Source organism: Pinus tabuliformis, chromosome 7, assembly GCF_031772625.1.
Source record: "Pinus tabuliformis cultivar Carrire ecotype Pingquan chromosome 7, CPIR1, whole genome shotgun sequence".
Lineage (NCBI taxonomy): Eukaryota > Viridiplantae > Streptophyta > Pinopsida > Pinales > Pinaceae > Pinus > Pinus tabuliformis.
The window spans coordinates 1,372,814,706-1,372,835,086 of NC_142293.1; positions in this window are offsets into that span (position 1 = coordinate 1,372,814,706).

Genomic DNA, 20,381 nt, shown 5'->3' on the forward strand with positions numbered 1-20,381 from the left:
TCTGCAAGGCCTTCTTCATATCATCCCATGAAGTGATGTCATCAGCATTGCCATTGACAATCTGATCCACCCTCCTTCGCCACCACATCTTAGCATATTTTGTCAGGAATTGAGCAGCCACATTGACTTGTGTCTCCTCATCAGGTAGACTCAATCGTTCCAAGTACTGTTCCATATCCCATAGAAAGTTTCCAAGAGTCTTTGCACTCCTTTTACCATCATAAGATTCTGGTTCTTTGACTTTCACATGAGGCACTCCTCCACCTGAGTTGTGTCTCGCGGCCCTCTTCAATACCGCAATCTCATCTTTGGCTTCATCAAGAGTTTTATTTACTTTGTCAAGAGTTCCCTTCAAGTTCACGATCTCTACAAGACCCTGATCCCTTGATTCTTCAACCTCCTTGACCCTTTCTTCAAGTCGTGTACACATAAGATCAGTGTACTCATACTGTGCCTTGAGCTCATCATACTGTGTTCAGAGCTCTTCAAGTTCTTCCTTGACCTTCAAGATGGCTTCTCGCTCCTTAGCAAGTGAGTCCACATCCTGGTTCCAAGAAGTCTCCAAAGTCTCCATTCTTTCAATCACTTTCTCCATGAACCCAAAAGTAGTATCCTTCACTGTGTCCTTCATTGTGTGACTAGACCCAGCCTGAGAATTAGTTGCCATTCCTAACAACTTCTTGCCCTTTTGCGACCTAGTTTCAACCATTCAACAGCTTCACCTGCAATAGAACTTTGTTCGAGCAACCTTGCTCTGATACCACCTGTCACGCCCCCAGGCCTACGGCAGTCTTCCAACCGTGTCCGGCGAGGTGTGGCACCACCGTACACTTTCTTTTTAACAATACTCGTGCACATGGACTACGCCTTTCGACATTAACATACTTAGTTTGTGTTTCGCAACCAAGTAACATGCATTAACCTTTATACTCAATGAAGCCCATACTCATTCATTATCCATTATGCAATTAAACCGAGAACAATAACAATTGCACACAAGTATAAAGGGAGGGGCAACTCCCGGTAAAGTCTTCCCGATAACAATATATTATGAAAGTCTTCAATAATACATCATACAAGTGTGCCTGGCAGAATCCAGGGCCAACACTTAGAAATGTTTACAATCAAGACAAAACAACCTTACAACCATATGCCAACCTCACTCGGTAGGAGGGTGCTCACCCGAGACACCAGAACTCCTCCAACTCGATTCTGCACAAAACTGCCTTAAGATCGCTCTTTGTTTTACCCACGTCCAGCTCCCGTAAAATCTGCGCACTTATCATTTATGCGCATGAGATATGCACACTTTACTGCGCCTCCTTTACCTCTGCTCCAATCGTAGAAGAGAGAGCGAAGTGCTTGATCGAATTGTTGTCCAAATGAAGCTCTACGCCATCCAATATATACGCTTGCTTGCCAGTCGGTGAAGGGGTGTCAAGCCATTAGGCCGACCCCATAATTTGGTTTTACAAGCCCCTGCATTAATGTTTTGTAAGTCGGCCCTTGCCCATGGGCAAGGCCTCCCCTACGCCACGTATAATGCTTCGGCCTTCTTCATTTTCGCACTAAGTGTTTCGCTGCACTTAGTTACCGTCGTATTGTGTCATGCTTTCGTCGCATTAGTTCGTTGCAGGTCGGAACCGCTGTTCACCATGCCCACTTGTTGCACATGGGTCGCCCGCCCGGGTCGCCCGCCCATCGTGCACGGGTCGCCCGCCGGGGTGCCCGCCCATCGTTCACGGGTCGCCCGCCCGTGCAGACTTGTGCCCTTCCGTCGCACTGTCCACCGAGTTATCTGTCCGATGTCCAACCGCGCTCGCCCGTGCCGCCAGTCGTCGTGCACATCCACGCCCGCACCAGCTCGTCGCCTTGTCCGCCGGGTCGTCGTGCCCGCCCGCGCCCGTACCAGCTCGTCACCTTGTCTGTCGGGTCGTCGTGCACACCCACGCCCGCACTAGCTCGTCGCCTTTTCCGCCGGGTCGTCGTGCACGCCTGCGCCTGCACCAGCTCATCGCCTTTTCCACCAGGTCGTCGTGCACGCCCGCGCCCGCATCAGCTCCTCGCACTTTTCTGCCGTGTCGTCGTGCACGCCCGCGCCCGCACCAGATCGTCGCCTCGTCGGGTGACTCGCCCGTTTGTTAGCTCGCCGGGTGACCGGTCCGCCCATCGTGCACGGGGCGCCCGCCCTCCGTGCAAGGGCGCCCACCCACCGTCGTGTGCGCCTACCCAGGTCGTGCCCACCGTTCAACCGCCGTGTGAAGGGGTGTTTTCTCGTCGTGCACCTGCCCAAGTCGCGGGGGCGTTACACCCAGCGTTGAAAACTAAAATTATCTTTATGTCTTGACTAGTTCTAAGAAGAAAATGAACATTGTCAAATAACAAGTAATTCTCATGAGCTTTGTTGAATACTATTTTTCTTTGTTAGATCATGGGGTAAGGGAGGAGATCATCTTGGAGAATAAGAGTAATATTAAAAATATTATTACTTCCAAGTTAAGGATAAGTTGTAGGAAGATAAAGAGTTAGAGGGAAAGAGGAAGCTAAGATATTATAAGGAGGTGTTCAACCCCCAACGTTGAAAACTAAAATTATCTTTATGTCTTGACTAGTTCTAAGAAGAAAATGAACATTGTCAAATAACAAGTAATTCTCATGAGCTTTAAAGTGAAACGAGGAGTTCGTCAATTCCCAAAACACCTTGGGACAAAAGATTTTGTAACCTTTGCAATATTAAGAGGATTGAAGATGAAAAGCACTTTCTCTTAGATTGCTCAGTTGTTACTCACATTTGTTCTAATTTTCAAAATCTTTGCCACACTACCAAAATTATGGTGACAACAAAACTATGATAATTTAGGAACACTTCTCTCTTTTCCTTTTTATCATAATAATAAAATATTAAAGAATCTCAATTAATCCCTTACTCTTTTAAAGTCTGATAGACATTATCATCATTAATTAATTATACTTTAAAAAATAAAATTATTTTGAATATATTATAATAATAAGAATTAATATTAATTATTGAATATTGTTTTGAATATATTATAGGATATGATTTTTTAAAATAAAATAGGAATGGTCATATTTATAATTTACACTTTGTAAAATTATTTGATAAATTCATTTTCTTTTTATTTCAATTGATATAAAAATTAATATGTTAATATTATTGAGAAAATAATTAATTAATAATTAATAATTAATAATTTAATAATTAGTTGTTGATTTTTAGTTTGATTATATATTTAAAATTAATTAATTATATTTTTAATAATATTTTTTTGTAAGGTTGGGAGGATGTTTTTCATTAATTTTCTTAAAAAGAAAGTTATATACATAGATCAAATCATTAGGTTGCTTGAACCTCCCTAACCGAAAACAGATCCGTTTGGCACCTAACTGCATTATATATCATCCAAAACTAAAAGAGTTTGAGAGTGTCAAGCAAAGTTATATAGGTCTAAATGTCTTGTTTCCTACTATATGCTAAATATCTAAAGTCTGAAACTAGAAACTGTAGACACTGCATATGGAAAAATATAAGTCAAAATTGAAACATATAATCCACTAATCATCAGAAGAATCCACTGGGGTTGGATCCTTCACACTTGAACCTGGAAGATCTAACAGGGGAATGCATGGGATGTGTCTCTCAATGCAACTAAGTCGTCCATTTTGTTGCTACAATTGAAACTGGAACTGTTGCAGATCCTTTTCAATTTCAGCATATCCATATTCATTTGACTTAGTTATCAGAGAACCCACAGTAAAAACCATTTTTCGTCAATGTTTCAAATCCCAACAGGGATCCATCATCAGGAATTCTTGAATACATTCATCTCGAGGGGCATCCAAGGCTTTGGCTACGAGGTTCTTCATTATCCAATAGAGGTAAAAATTTTGTTTATATTGGGTGGATCTTCCATAGGAGCGACCCGGGTCTGGAGCCAAATCTTGCCAATCACCCAAATCCACATTTGATTCTATCGCCTATTGGTTCATTTTTGCTTCCCAGCCTAAGATTAGTTGATAGACCTGTTCTGGAGTGCCAATTTCAAAAACCTAAGTTGCGTCATGTATGAGGCTAGAGGTGGTTTGACAGCCATGGTTTCTTGAAGGTTGAGACTAGGGCTAATTGGCTATGTGGTGTTGCCCATTCCTTCTACGGTGACCATGACCTCCTCTAGTTGACAAGTCAGTGGTAGATGAAGGGTGGACCATGATTTTTATAATCCAACAGATGCACAAATCACTGTTGAGATGGTTAAACCCAAACCTATGCATGACTAAGACCGATGCACAGCTGGGGACCGACTTAACAATCCACAAATGTTTCCACACTAAACGACCTATAGGAGTAGTCAGGGATAGAAACAGATAACTATGAGATATAATTTTACCAACCCACCTAGTGATAGAGGTATAGCAGTGAATATGACTTATAGAGTGGACAGTGACCATCCCAATCTCCTCATGACAACGAGAACTGAAATATTTTAACAAAGAAAGAAGGGCCATGTTCAAATTCCAAAAAATATTCAACAAAAACCCCAAAGTACCGATATAAGCACGTCCGTAGGCAGACCAACGAATAAATCCAGTGAAATTCCATACCAAAGCCTCTGAATACATTTCCGTATGCAAAAGAAAAAATATCGAAGTATATAGAAATAGCAGACAAATGCACAAACAATTCACCATACATAACCATAATTTCCTTCCTCCTTTCATGGGTTGGTATCTCATTAATGTCAGATATCATGGTCAGACTTTTCCATCGAAAACACACAGACATAGACGAGACAGAGGGGATTACAAGATAGGAAACTGCCATAGAAACATACCCGCAGAAGAAGTCTTCTGAAGGAGTCGATTCCTCTGGATGTGGGTGATGAGTCGTGGTAGCCTCCACCTCTTGTCAACGTCTTCTACTCAGTTTTCCAATTGCCAAGGTCTCTCTTCCTTTTTGAGAGCTATAGAATCTTGATAGAACAACACTATTCAGAATTTCCCAACAACTGATAATCCAGTCATCTTCTCCTTTGTAATAACTTATGCGCATGCAAACTACCAACAATACTACCTTGTCGATCGTGTGAGGAGTATGGGGACTCCATTCATCGTCCTTGCTCCCCTTCATTTGTCGCTAATTCATTTTGCTATACATCTCGATCGCACCGTGATCGAGGATTTTTAATAATATAAAAAACAGTATACATATTTGAAATTAATTATTTACTTTTTTAATGAAATAAAAAAGCGCATATATTATTATTAAAGAAAAAAAATATATATTACCTATTTTTAATAATTCCATTGACATAAAAAACTTTTATGAAAAATGCTTTGAGATTTGTTCAAGTTACATGTTTGTTACATGCGATGCAAAAGGGTCATGTTATATTTTGCAGTGATCCTGTTATATTGATGGGTTAATTTAATTTTTAAGTAAATTTGGTGGAATAGAATCTCCTTAGCATTATCACTTAATTAAAAAAAAAAATTTTGTAATGAATTTCACTTGTTTATATTGAAAGCCATAATTTAAAAGAATTTGAAAAAATATCTTCTTAATCATATAAATATGGTGGCTTATGATAAAATAGTAAGTAAGATTTTTTTGGAAATTTCATGAAAAAAAAGGAAAATGTGTAATTGTAAAATTTATAGAAAAAACGTCATCCCTAAATAATAACAATATAAATTGTTACAAAAGAAAAAGATCTTATCTAAATAAAAATAATGATAAGATTTTACATATTTCTGATTTAGATCCTTAAAAGTTGTGGAGGAAAATTCTAGCTTCTAAAACTAAATAGAACAATATCATTTCCTTGGGAAACTAGAATTTATACCTTAAGAAGCTTTATGAATATGCTAATGCAGTGGACAACATTCAAACCCTTACTAAAAAGGAAGAGTTTTTTACTTCATAAGACATAGATTTTGGGGTTAAGAGACTTCCTAAAGGAAAAGATAATGACATCAAAACTTATCAAGTAGAAATCATAGTAGTTGGAGGAGTTAACCTTATTCCCCATATTCACAATCTCATCAATCCAATAAGGCTCAAGCAATGTTTCCATAAACCATGGACTCAGAGACTCATAGTTATTATTTTTCAAAGAGAGCATAAAAGTAGCCCCTTTAATTATAAAACTAATATTATTAACCCTTTTAGCCAAGTTATATGAAATTATTATAGAAAATAATATTATCATAGAGTTAATATCAAGAAAAAATGGTAATTTGTAAAGGATATGGCGTGAATATTTTATTTTCTCTTAACCCTAGCCCCCTGGTTTTTTTATGTCTTGGCAATGAGGAGGCTCAACAGCTGGAACTCTAGCTATTGCGGCCCCCTCTTCCTCAGTGTCTCTTACCGCTTTGGTTCAACAGTGCATTCTTGGGTGTTGTGGACCACGTTTTCCTGTCACTGACTTCGGTGGGGAGTCGCTCTACATTCTCCCTATTGATGCCTCTTGGTATGGTCTTGTTATTGGGGTTTCATGGCTTCACCGACATTTTTCATGTGTTCATTCAGATGCGTGTGCAGAGTTGAGGGTGCGGGCCCATCACAACTTTCATGTCGTTATGGTCCCTGGTTCGCATCTCTTTCATGTTATGGACTTTTTGTAGCGGTTGCAACACCCTCCAAAATTTTGGCTTACATCCAAATTTTGGAGCCTTCCTTTCTTTTTCCTTTGATGGTTGAAAAACACTCAAGCTCACCTCGTGAGCTCCTGTGGAGTCTTTTCACCCTTTTACTGACCAATGGTCGTCTTTTGGCATATTAATTGTTTTTTTATGCTTGCGATCTTGTTCTGATGATTTTGAAGGTTTGTCTTTGTGTGTTTGGGTTGTCTTCTCTATGTGAACATCTGTCGTACTCACACACAAAGTTGTAAGTACTGTCGCGCAAGTGTCGTGACGGTCGTCCGAAGGTCTATCTCAAGTGTCATGCTTGTCACTTTCAGCTCTAAGATAGTCTCATCGAGGGCATGTTTTGTCTTGTTTTCTGGTGGTCTATGTTGTCTCATCGTCAAAGTATGATAAGTGGGTGATCACAATGTCAAGTCTGCACAAGTTCACTTGCTTTCAACACTTAGTCATTTTCCTAAAAGGATGTCCGACCGGACAAGCCTCTTCCACCGGATCCTAACTGAGCTGCACTGTGTGATCTCAGCCCGCAGTGACCTTGCTCTGCTGCCCAAAACTATGCAGCGCTTGAAGTTGTCCTCCAGGTCAATTGCATTGTGCAATCCCAAAGGTGAGCATCCTGTTTACCTCCCAGAACTACATAGAAACTGCCTCCATGTCCAAAATGAACTGTGCATTTCTTAAGCACAATCATTAAGCCTCCTTCTAGTCTGCGTGAACCCTACACTGCACCAAGACTTGGATCTACACTAATATCCAAAACTTCGTAGACATGTCTTACAAGTCCTCTCCTACCTTTCTCTACACTTCCTTTAGAAACTATGCAGACATGTCCAGCAGACCTCCTACTACCTCTCCTACACTAATCTCCAAAACTACTAGCTTGCTTTGCACTACCTTCAGAAATTGCACAAACATGTCTATCAGGCCCTCTCTTTCCTATCTTGCACTATTCTCCAAAATTGCACAGTCATGTCTAGTAGGATTTGTGATGTCTGTCCTACACTATTCTCCAAAACTACGTAGTCATGTCTAGTAGGCCCTCTGTTGCCTGTCCTGCACTATTCTCCAAAATTACGCAGTCATGCATAGCAAGTCCCTTGCATCCCTGTCATGCCTTACTCTTAAAAACTATGCAAAACTACCTAGCAGTTCCCCTGCAGCCCTATCTTGCCTTCCCTCCAAGAACTGTGCAGAAGTGCCCCTCAGGGTCCCACCTTGCAGCTTCCACTAGTGTCCTTCACTATGCAATTCTGCCTCCTAGTGGTCACTGCACAATTTTTCTCGATAGTGCAAGTTTTCCTCCCAGAATTCCTCATTCCAACTTGAGTTGCACTCTGTGTTGTCTCAGTGAGTTTTCCTCCTTCCTTGTCACCCAGAACATGATAACAATGCATCATGCTAGACTATTACATATCAAATTGTCGCCATGACACTTGATCAGTTTATGGGTCTTTTTACCATCTGTTAACATGTTTGATTGAACTCCTTTAGTAGTCAAACACCCAAAAATATCTTGAAGAAGATGGGAAATTTGGGAATAATAGTTGTCACACCTTGTCAGGTTTCACCTGCACTAATTTTCCTAGCTTTTCTCGTGAATTTGCTGGAATTAACTCTAAGAACAGCACATAGATGCACTCAGTCTACCACCACAAACCCGTGCAAGTGAATTGGATATATCTGATTCACCTGAAGAAAATCCTTCTCCCGAAATTACTTCGGAAATTAATGTTGTAGAATCATCTACCGGCAAAAGAAAGAAATCCAGAAGTAAGAAAAAGGGAAAAGGGAAATTTAAACAAGACACTCATGCTAAGGAGAAATTGAACAAGAATGAATCATCTAATGAAAAGAAGAAACCTCATTATCCTTACCTAATTTTTGATGAAGATCATTACACCAAGGAGTGCCAACATCACACCGAAGTTTCTAAATTTTTCAAAGGTTCACCCAGTTATTTAATTTTAATATATACACTAATGAATATAAATTTATGTAGTAATAAGTAAGTATACATTATAGTAATTTTTTGTTTATTTGTTTTTTTTTTAAAGAATATTTTAAAAGTACATTTTATCACTGATGATTCTATAATTGTGAAGGGAACTTCCAAAATAAATTAACTAAATAATATCAATTCTTTGTTTGTATATTTAATTGTTTCATTTGTTTAATCTGAAAGATAGAAGCATTAATCAACTTTTAATTTATGTAAAATAGTATTTTTCATATATATAGTTGTATAATCTAAGTGAGTTGTAAAATGGGTACACAATTGTTCTTGCATATTATTAGTTTACCATTTTATTTGAAAAGTTATGTCATTATTTGTAGGACAAACCATAGCTTAGGTTTCATTTCTAGCCATACAAAAGAATGATGGAGAAGAGTGTGAAATCTTCCCCAATTGGTTTTAACCCCTTGTTACGGTTGAAAGCCTCCAAAAGATGGTATTATTGGTACTCATATATGAATTCACAAAGTCATGGGAAGTCAAGGGGACAAATGATTTCCTATAGCGATGGAAATGAGAATTTGGTGAGGGGTATTAGGAGACTCATGGAGGTGATGGAGTTGAGAGAAAGCAAGGAAACTTGCTCCATGATGGGCTGGTTGAAATATGAGGGTATATATTCTCTCTTGAGCCTCAGTCATTTCTAGGTGTGTTTCATGGTATGATCATTCCTATGTATCATTGAATTGCTACTTTGTTTTTGAGCTCTTTGGTTAATGTACTTTTTTCAAAGTGGAATAGAGGCACTCTCATCCATGAGACCCTTATTGGCCATGGTCCAAGGATAGACAAGCCTCTAGCTAGTGGGTTCACTTTACTCTTCTTAGCCCCTTTGTATTTCTTTGTGATAATAGATGGAGTGAGTGTGGGATACTATTATTGGGTCCTTTCCTAATTTTTCACCATAGGATCATAAGATGTTAAGGATAGGAAATAGGAGGGATGAAGCAAAAATGTAATGTCTATGTAGGGAGAGATTCCGCCTCTACTCATCCTACTCATCATTCTTAGGCTATTGGAGTGGCCCGGGAGGCAGGAAAATGCTACTACAACCAGTGCTTAATGGAAGCACAAAGAGTTATGGAGGCATTACCCCACTTTTCTACAAGGGTACATATAATTTCAAATGTAGCATTCATCACCATTGTAAGATTAAGGTCACAAGTCAAAATCCATGTAAAAGCCATGCAAGACCCTATATTATGAATGTGTTGACGGGCTGGAATTTTCCACCAACAACAAGGGGAACCTCGCCGGTGTAGGTTCCCAACTAGAAACTACACTGTTTGTGATAGGGATCCCTTCCAGTATGTAGGCCCAACCGCCGTTCAGTTGTGTTGAGCCTTCTTTGGATGGAGGCAAAATATGAACTCAATTGAAAGCATGTACCTCAATCAATACAAGGAAATAATTGACAAATATCTTATGCCACCTAAACCATGAATAGCCAGACTATAAACAACATAAATATTATGTAAAGTTACTCTTAGCGGGCTTCAAATAAGACTCATGTTTTCCAAGATAAAATGCTTAATAACTTGTCCTGACGATGAACCACATTGGCGGGTTCGAAACGCATCGACAAATGATAGATCTTGTGATTTATGCCAAAAAATATCTCATAAACCGATATGGATCACAGAAGCCTCAATTCAACAATTGTAAATCAATTCACAACAATCAAACATGAGTTGAGCATAAACAAAGGTGCAGTCAAAACATATTATACCAATACCAAAGAAATAGTTCACCGGCACAAGCATAGAGTTAGCGAATCAAATACCATTCATATGAAGCAACACAAAGTTTGGAGCATGAGACAACATATGAGGAAACCGCACATCAAATAACTTTCAGGAACACCTGATCCATCAACTGAAGAAAATACTCATGGAATTAGAACATAAAAGATCTAAAGAATCCAATAGTGGAAACGTAAAATCACTCCTTGCATAAATTAGAACAACATAAATTCTCTTAAGAAATGTATATATCTCCAAAAGAGTCCTCAGCAAAAGGTCTTTACAAATGAGGCATGAGGGTATATTTATAAGGTGAGAGTGACTCTTGGCCTACCCTTGACTCTTGAACTTCCTCATGAATTTTCATCTACCTGACGACTTTTGGTATTCCACATGACCTTTCATATTCACAAAATGACTTTTGGTATTCTACATGACCTTTCATATTCACAAAATGTTCTATGCTACTACAGAAGATACATCACAAAAAATAGCTATCAATCTAATTCACTAATTTAATAATGGAAAGTTTTGAAATGTCAAGCCCGAACTGTTCCATCAAATATGTGTGCCATAGGTTGTATTCGGCTGTAATGGGAGTGATTTGTGGTTGATCTTCATCATGTCGATGCAAGCACTCGAGTTCATCTGGGATGAGGGGTCTGTTTGGCATGCACCTGATTGTTCAAGGTTACCAGTTTGGTGTAGATCCTCACTGGTTCTACCACATAATGTGTCATATTTTATCTGGTAATTGGCATGTCTTTGGTATGAGCTACTTGGTTATATGTCTCTACGAATGCATGTACCTTCTTGGAGCTCTCATCCTACTTCCTCACCTGTCCGACTTCCCCTATAGAGGGAACTCCACGAAGTTGGATCATGGATTCCAAACTGCTGAATAGATGCCTGTAGGATGCCAATACCCTTTCCACATCTTTTGTCAATTTGTCTTTAGACTAAATTTTGATGCGGAGTTGAACCTTAGTATTCTGCATGGTGATCCAATCCTTCTTAGGGGCCACCGTTGGTGCTCTTGGCTACTTGACAGACCATTCGTGTATCTTATCCAAGGCAGTCATAACCTTGTTAAGAATTACGACTCTTTCTTTTGTGTGGGCTTGGATTGTCACGATTGGGGCCACTATGTGATGTAGTTTTGACATCTCTTCATAGACTACTGCCATGGCCTCACCAAGGGTCTCCGTTTCTGCTTTGATTGCTACCTAGAATTTTGTTGCTCTTGTGTGCACCAACTGGAGTGTTGCATTCTCTTCCTCCACTTTCATTTTCTCTTGTTCCACCACGGTGGCCCTTTGTTCAGATGCACAAATCTTATTCTAAAGATCAGCAATCTGTTTGCTCATCCGGGCCACATTGTGTTCTGTGGAGGCAACGAAAGTTGTTCCGGCCGAGGAAATCATTTGTGGGTTGGCTATAATGTTGGGCACAATATCCTTGGCCATGGTTACTGATAAAGGCTCAGCTAGATTCCTGGTGCAATATTTTTTCCTTTCTTGTACAATATTGAGGTTTATTTCATCGAAAGTGAGCCTTGTGAGATATAGGACCTCCTTGTCTTGTTCCTTCAAGATACCCAATTCTTGAAGGGGAAGGTGTCCACCAGTGAGGGGAGTGGTAGGAGGCACATCTAATGGGGGAAGTTCACTTTGTCTTGTGCCCAGGTCAATTGTTTTGCTAGTCTCTCCTTGTTCACTTTCCCCGGCTTCCTTCTCCTTGTTCCTCCTTAGCTCTTCTTCTTGTTGTCTTTTCTCTTCCTCTGCAAGTGCTCGTTGCCTCTCTAGCTCATCTTCCATATTTTTCAGCTCTTGTTCTAACCTCTTGTTCTCCTCCTGCCTTCTCTTCTCTACCTCTTCCTCCTATTTTTTCTTCTCTGCCTCTTCCTGCGCTTATCTTTCTTCTTCCTGCTTTCTCTTTTCTGCCTCTTCCTGCTCTCTTCGTTCTTCTTCTTGCTTTCTTCTTTCTTCTTCCTGTTGCTTTTCTTGCAGTTGTTTCTCCTTTTATTACTCTTCCTGTCGTCTCCTCTTCTCGCCCTTGTCTTGGTTGCTGGAATCTTTAGGTTGTTTGTTCTCTAGCTCCCTTTGGCTTTTCAGTTCTCGCTTTCTCCTTGCCAAGTTGCCATTCCTTTGTTCCAGCGTAATATATTCCTCTCTGTGGTCACTCAAGGCATATTCTACCTCTTTTCCTTTTCACTTATCGGATTCTACGGTGCCTTTTGGCACCTTGTGCTACTTTTTCTTTGAGGTGGAAGCTCTTTCCTTGAGGATCATCTTCTGTGGCCCGCTGCTCGCTTGGGCTAAGTTCCCTTGTAGCATTATACCAATTTTTAATCCCACCTTCGAGATCCTTTTTGGTATCAGAATAAGACTAGATGAATTTTTCCCTTTTGCAGTGGGCGGCCACAACTTTCTCAGGATCATATGATCGATAGTTGAGGGTCAGAAAGTGGTTTCCCTTCAATGCCTTAGCCTCTGCCTCTGCCTATTTGAAATTTTCCACCACATATGCTCCGATGGTGAGAGGGAAGGTAGGCCATGGTTTCTTTTTTCCTTTGCTCAATATCCTTGAAAAAACCTGCATCATTTGGTAGCAGACTTCTCATAGGAGTGTCTTGTCCATGATGAACTTGGGTAGGGCATGAGGGGCCTTGTTGGTACCGAACACTTTGATGAATGTTCCTTCTTCAATGGGGAACCAGTGCGCCACCTTGACCACGATCATCATAGCCCTCTTGGACATACATGGTGGTTCATACCCAAATAGTAGTTGGTACAAAGGGATGATGAAAGTTTTAGATATTATATCTAGCATGCCTTTGTAAGTCGTGTCCCAGAAAACTTTATAATGGCAGTGCACAGGGTTGGCTGTTGATGAGTCCCAGTTGCAGCTCTAGTTCTCGAAGTTGCATCTCGAGTAGACAACATCGAGGAGGTATGAAGACATATAGAATTCTGGAGGTTGTTCTAGTTGTGGGAGCTTGGCCACCACTATGTTCGTTCTCAAGGATGATGAGAGGATGCTTGCCTAGTTAAAAATGGTTCCTCGAGTGGAAACTGCATACATGAGGGGAACCAAGTTCTGTAAAAAACGTCGCAGTTTTCCTTGCCATATAATCGGCACATCATTACAACAATTAACTGATATACCTTGCGCAATCTCTTTTTCTTATATGCTTGATCTGTTCTGACCCGAAACTTTGATGGGTCTTGCCACCATTCCCTTAGAATGTCCTTCACTGGGGTCATGAACTAGGTGAGCCACCTGGTATTAAAATCCTCTTGTTTCTTCGGGAGTCTATAGTAGGCGTGGATATCTGCAGGGGAGATAGTGGCTATGGGTGCCCCAGCATGGTCCCTGATTGTCCATGAATCTATATATGTACATGGCAAGATCCATTCGATGGTTTCTATGCATGGGAAGATAGGGAGGTGTGCCACTACCTTGTGTAGCCTTGACCTTTTGGCATTTATGTACACTTGAAAGTCCTCCTGGGTCTCCAGAATGTCTGATTTCAAAAACTCCTCATAGATGTTGTACCAGGAGAGCCTCATGGTTTTACTAATGTTGCAAGCTGTGTCCACGAAGATAGGTGGCTCCTCATCTTGGTCGGATTCCCATGACCTGCTTCCCAAACCTCTATGAGCAGACTTGGTGGTTGGGGGAGCCATTTCATCCTCAAAGGAAGAGATGGATATGCACTCTAGGTCCATGTCACCTGGCATGTCAAACAAACAATCCCACGATGAGAGAGATGACATGAAAATCAATAAAACTGCAAAAAATAAAAGGAGCTTCAGCAGGTGGTAGGATAGTTGCAAGGGAGGCAAGTCACAAGGTTGCAAGGATAGAGGTGCAACTAAGCGACTGGTTGTATAGGTCATAGATTGGCAGTGGTTGCAAAGTCGCAGGTCGAGTAGACAGAGCCTGAATGGTCACAAGTCGTAAGCCGATGTGGTCGTGAGGTCACACGGTCGCAGGAAAAGAGAAATCGGGGCCTTAGGACGTGAAAATTTGGTGTTAAGAGGATGGAAAAAAACAAATTGTCTTTAGGAGGTCTAGGGTTCTTTCTGGTAATTAGGTTTCAGTTTACTGGTGAAAACTAGGAAGGTTAGGGTTGAGAAAAGGCCAAGATCTGGGTCTGGGAAGAGTGGAAGTGGCCAGGGCAACTGTTTTTGGGGAATGAGGTGAAAAACTAAGTAAAATAGGCTAAAAACCCAGGGGAAGGGGGTGCAAAAGGTCGGGGGCTGTAGACAGAGACACCTGGGAGAAAATCATGATTACTAGGAAGGTGAATGGTCACTTACGTATAGAAAACACACACGTGCCCAAGTTGCAAACCTTCCTTGCTCTTTGTGTGATCAAAGAAGCAATTATAATGAAGCTGGGAAACCCTCCTTTATATAAATTTGATCACATATCTGAGGTTGCAAGGGTCTTACATGCGACTTTGTGACCTTACGACCAGGCAGTCGCGAAGTCACAAAGGTCACATAGTCACAAATATGAGTGAGGGAGGAATGTGTGACCATGTAATCTTTGCGACTTTGGGACCGATGTGGTCAGGAGGTCGCAATTGTCGCATGTTCACATCGATGCTCGAGGGTGGAAGATGCGACTCTATGACCCATGTGACTATTGAGTCGCAATGGTCACATAAGTCACAATGGTCACTAGGTTTAAATTTAGTCGCATTCCGACCTAGCGACTGACTGACTTAGGTAGGAACTAGTGAATTAACTTTACTTAGTTGAAAACTTAGATTTTCCCAAGGTTCCTTGAGGCTGATGAACTCTTTAAGCGGATCCTAGTGGCGCCGGTTGCTCTGCATGATACAGGGGCTCTGAAAATTTTAGGGTTCCCAAGTTTTTGGAGGGGTTGTTGCAGCAACTACAACAATTGGTGATTCCCCGGGAGACTCCAGGATCTCTAACGCCTTCTGGCCTAGCTTAAGGGGACTTAAATAAGTATTACTTCATGGAGTTGTGGGTCACACTGATGGTATTTGGGCCTTTCTATCGAATTGGTTGGCTGTCCCATCTTGCAGATCATGGCCTTTATCACACGAGACAGGGTGCTACCTCCCACTGTTCTGGGAAAGAAAAGGGATACTAAAGTTACAATATGAGCTTTGAAGTTTTCTTAGTATAGCAGTCATGGTACTCTGGTGTTGCTCCACTACCAACGAGCCTGAATAGTACCCCAACGGAGTCACTACCTAGAAATCAAAAACGTTGCTTCGCTACCAGCGAGCCGAGTCAGTACCCCAGCAGAGTTGTTGCTTCACCTATTTGTGTGGGAAGCCTTTCTCGATCCTTTAGCCCTTATTATGAATGGATGGATGTATTCATTGGCACTTATTTGTCTGTGCTTATATGCACTTATTTTATGGCAGCTTAAAGCCTAGGTGGATGAGGGATCCTGACTTATTTGACTTGCAAAGAGGCTATTTCTAGTTTTTCAGAGACCTTATTATTTCCCAAGATATATGTATGCTCAAAAAATGTTTTCTTCAGTTTCCCCTTCATTCCCAAAACCACAAGTGAGCTAGTACAATTCAAAACTTATCAGCCATGTAAGCAGCTGGGTCAGACTGACACGAGCAGGGACAGAGGTTGTGTGTACCATCGAGTTCCCCACTATTACCAATCTGGCACACTAGATTTTCTGCCGCAACTAAAGTCTTGGTAAGTAAACAGTTTCGGAGAGCATCCATGGGATCCAATGTGTAGGGTCATTCTAACCTCTACATGCCAACTCAAATTTATTCTGAAATAAAACAAAAGAAATGAAGAATTATACTAAAAGCAAAACACTAACTATCTAAGAAAACAAAACGAAATTATGGTACAAGATGGGACCAACAACTCTGGGGTTTCTAGGTGAAGTAGAATTGAAGGTCATGGCCATTCACAGGGAGGGGTTCCACTTGCCCTCCCAGGGTTTGCAACTTGAAGGTGTGATGGCCAATTTTTTCTATGATTTGGAAAGGGCCCATCCACAAAGCTTGGAACTTCGTGTGCTTTCCCTTGTCCTCATGGACCCGATCCCATTTAAGCACTAGATCGCCCACATTAAACTCATGGAACCCTACAAATTTTTTGTCAAACCACCTCTTGATCTGGGCTTGATGGATGGAAAATTTTTCTTTAGTTTTTAATCTTTCCTCTTCCAATCTTACCAAGGTATTGATGCAGCTTTGAATGGAAGGACATGGGGAGCCTTGCGACTCTTGAGCCAATTTGAGGGCAGTGAGGTACAGGTTGGATGGTAAGATGGCTTCTTTCCAGTAAACTAGGAAGTAGGGAGATGTGCCAATGGATGTTTCGGGAGTGACCTGGTCGGCCCATAGGGCATCACTGAGGGCATTGTGCCAATTCCTTTGCTGCAAAAGCAGGGTTTTCTTGATGATACAAATGAGGTTTTTGTTGGATGATTCTACTAGGCCATTTCATTGAGGGTAGTCGTTGGCCAAATGTTTCAACGCAATACTATTTTCTAAAGAAAAATCATATAATCTTAAAGACAAAAAATATGTAGCATTATCAAAGACAAGAGATGTTGGAACATCGAACCTGGCTATGATGTACTACTTAATGAAGGATATTACCTCATCATCGTTAACCTTCTGCAATGGGATGGCCTCTACCCACTGGGTGAAATAGTCGGTGGTCATGAGTATATACTTGTGTTGTTTTGACGAGTTTGGCATGATCTCACCTATGACATCCAACCCCCATTGCTGAAAAGGTTCCTCAACTACTATGGGTTGGAGTGCGGCAGATGATCTTGCTTTCCTACCTGCATGCTTCTGGTAGATGGGACACTTCTGAGCATAGGCATGAACATCTTTGAAAAGTGTAGGTGAGTAGAAACCTGCCCTCATGATCTTGTGGGCCGTGGTGTCGCCTACATAGTGACCTCCTGCAGTTCCATCATGTAGATCTTTCAGTACTCATTGAGCCTCATCATATTCTAAACATCTTAGTAATATGCCGAGGTGGTGCTTCCTGAAAAGGTTTGCTTGAACCATTTGATATGAGGTAGCCTTAAGCCTAATGACTCTCTCCTGTTTGGGGGACATAGTCTCGAGTAGAGATCCCTACACTAGGTATTTCTTTAAATCAGAGTACCATGATGAGGATTCATGTGAGCAGAGGAGTTCATTCTAGTACGTTTCGATTTCATTTTCCCAGCCTTCTATCTCTAGGGTTGTTCTATCAGACTTCATGTTTTGTTGATCAGCTGCCTCAGTGGTTAGTTTACAGAGTCCGTGTCCTTTCACAGTGTGGGAGGGTTTAAACTACAAATCATATTCTTGGAGGGAGGTCATCCAGTTGGCTCTCCTCTCCCCCAGCTCCTATTGTACAAAGAGGGATCTAATGGCTGGGTGTGGAACCATCACTGTGACATGGTTTTTCAAGATGTATGGTCTGAAGTGTTTCACTTCTTTGTAGACTGTGTATGCTCGCTTATCGATTTCTGGGTAGTTTAGCTGTATGCCTTGGAGCCCTGTACTCATGAAGGATATAGGGCGTTCCTCATGATCATGGTCCTTTTGTATGAGGACCACGACCAATGATGAATCTCAAGTGAAAGTGTATAAGATAAAGTCTTTGTTGAAGTCTGGGCTGGAGAGGGAGGGAGCTTCCACGATCGTTGTCTTAACACGACCAAAAGATTCCTTTTCTTCTTGATTCCATTTGAATATTGTGTCTTCTTTATCATATTCTGTAAAGGTTTGACAATTTGTGCGAAATCTGAAACAAATTTGTGAAGAGAATTATTTTGCTGAGGAATGATTGCATACCTTTTTTGGTGCTCGGTTGAGGGATCTGTGCTATATCTTTAACGCAGTTGGGATCTACGGTGATTTTGTTCTTGGTGATTATGTGACCAAGCAAGTTTCCTTCCAAAAATGTGAATATTCTCTTCTTTGGGTTGAGGGAGATTCCATATTTCCGACATCTTTCGAAAATCTGCTTCAAATGGTGAAGGTGGTCCCCCCTTTTCTTTGAAAAAATGGTGACATCGTCTAAGTAGACCACCACGCTCTGACCCATAAGACCTCAAAAGTTGATATCCATCACTCTCTAGAAGGTTGCCCCAACATTTATCAACCCAAAAGGCATACGGTGGAATGAAAATGTCCCCCACTTTTTTCGTAATGTTGTTTTGATATGATCTGGCTCAGCTACCAGGACCTGATTGTAACTGGAGAAGCCATCTAACAGGGAGAAGACTTCAGACCCCAAGATGGTTTGGAGGATCTGCTCCATGGAGGGGATCAGGTAGTTATCTTTATTTGATGCTCGGTTAAGGTTCTGGAAATCGACACATAGACGTATCTTCCCGGATTTCGTTTGCACTAGCACCATATTAGATACCCATGTAGAGTGCCTGACCTTGAAGATGATGTAAGAATCAAAAAATTTCTTGAGTTCCTTTTGGATGAGGGGTTCTAATGTGGGATGCACCTTCCTTAATTTTTTCTTAAATAGTTTCGCCCCTTCTTTCATAGGGATGACATGTTGAATAATTCAAGTATCGCACATTTTCAAGTCATCATATGTCCAAGAAAAAACATCGCAGTATCTTCTGAATAGGATGATGAATGCCTGTCATTCCTCTGGGGTGCATCCCAGCCCCAAGTTGACATACTTGGGGTCAGACTCTGTCTTGAGCTTGATCTGCTCGTGTGAGGGAGTGGAACAATGAGTTTTTGTATTCGACAGGCCTCTGAACCAGTTCTGGAGGTAGAACAATTTCTCTAATGTCACCACCCCCTTAGGTAAGGGGTTTCCTTTCCGTGTATTCGCTTCTTCTTGTAGTGATCTCTCATGTTCCTCTTCATCAATGGCTACATCTTTGAACACTTACGCATTTTTCATGAACTCCAGAATTTGTTGGTCATCATTGAAAATGCGCAAGTTATTTATTTTATCAGGTACTACCTGTTTATACATAAAATCAATAGAAAACCCTTCTCTAAGGGGTGTGAATGTAGTTGCAGCATTAGCTAACGTGTCAGCAACAACATTATTAAATCTAGGAATGGAAATGATATTGAAAGCTTTAAATGAATTTATGATATGCCATACCTCTTTCTGGTAATTCTTGAGGTGCGGGGACAAACAGTGAATGCTAGTGCGTACTTGTCTCGTAATGATTTCAGAATCCACGATTACCTTCAGACAGTCTACTTTCAGGTCGATGGCCTTTTTGAGGCCGAGGATCAATGTCTCATATTCTGTGGTGTTGTTGGTGCATTGGAACTCTAACCTGCAAGAGATCAAGAATCTATTCCCCTTGGGGTCTAGCAGGACGCACCCTGCCCCAGCTTCGTCGTGAGTTTTAGATCCATCATAATACAATGTCCATGTTTCGGTACTGAAGGAAGGTAAACCTGATGTATGTAAATTTAAGGCAGAAACTTCGCTATCAAGGCTTGGGGTTTACATGGGAATTTCAACCTGGGTATCTGGGGGAATGTTTGATGTCTGTTGCTGATAGCACCTAAACATGGACTCTAGGAGGCACACTCACATCTCTTGTTAGGCATAATTGATAGGCTCGTTAGATCCCTCTAGGATGGTTATAGTGTGCTTCATGCAAGGCTCACTATTGACCCTGATCTGGTTATTCCTTACCTTGTAAGGTAGCCATAAGTTGGACTAGTCTGTGGCGAAGTAGCCTTAAAGTTTAAAGGACCAATCTCTGTTGAGAAGAAGGCCATAGGCTTCTGGGATGTCTACAACAATTATGTCGATGCACTGGTGAACTCAAGAATCAAAAGATAATTGAATGATGACATTATTTAACTCTCCCACAGCTGGAGCTTGAGACCTGTAGAGTTGAATTATTTTGGCGTCATTTTTTTTTGGTTGGATATTTAGCTTCTTGCATACTAACTAGGGCATGACGTTGGTCGATGTGCC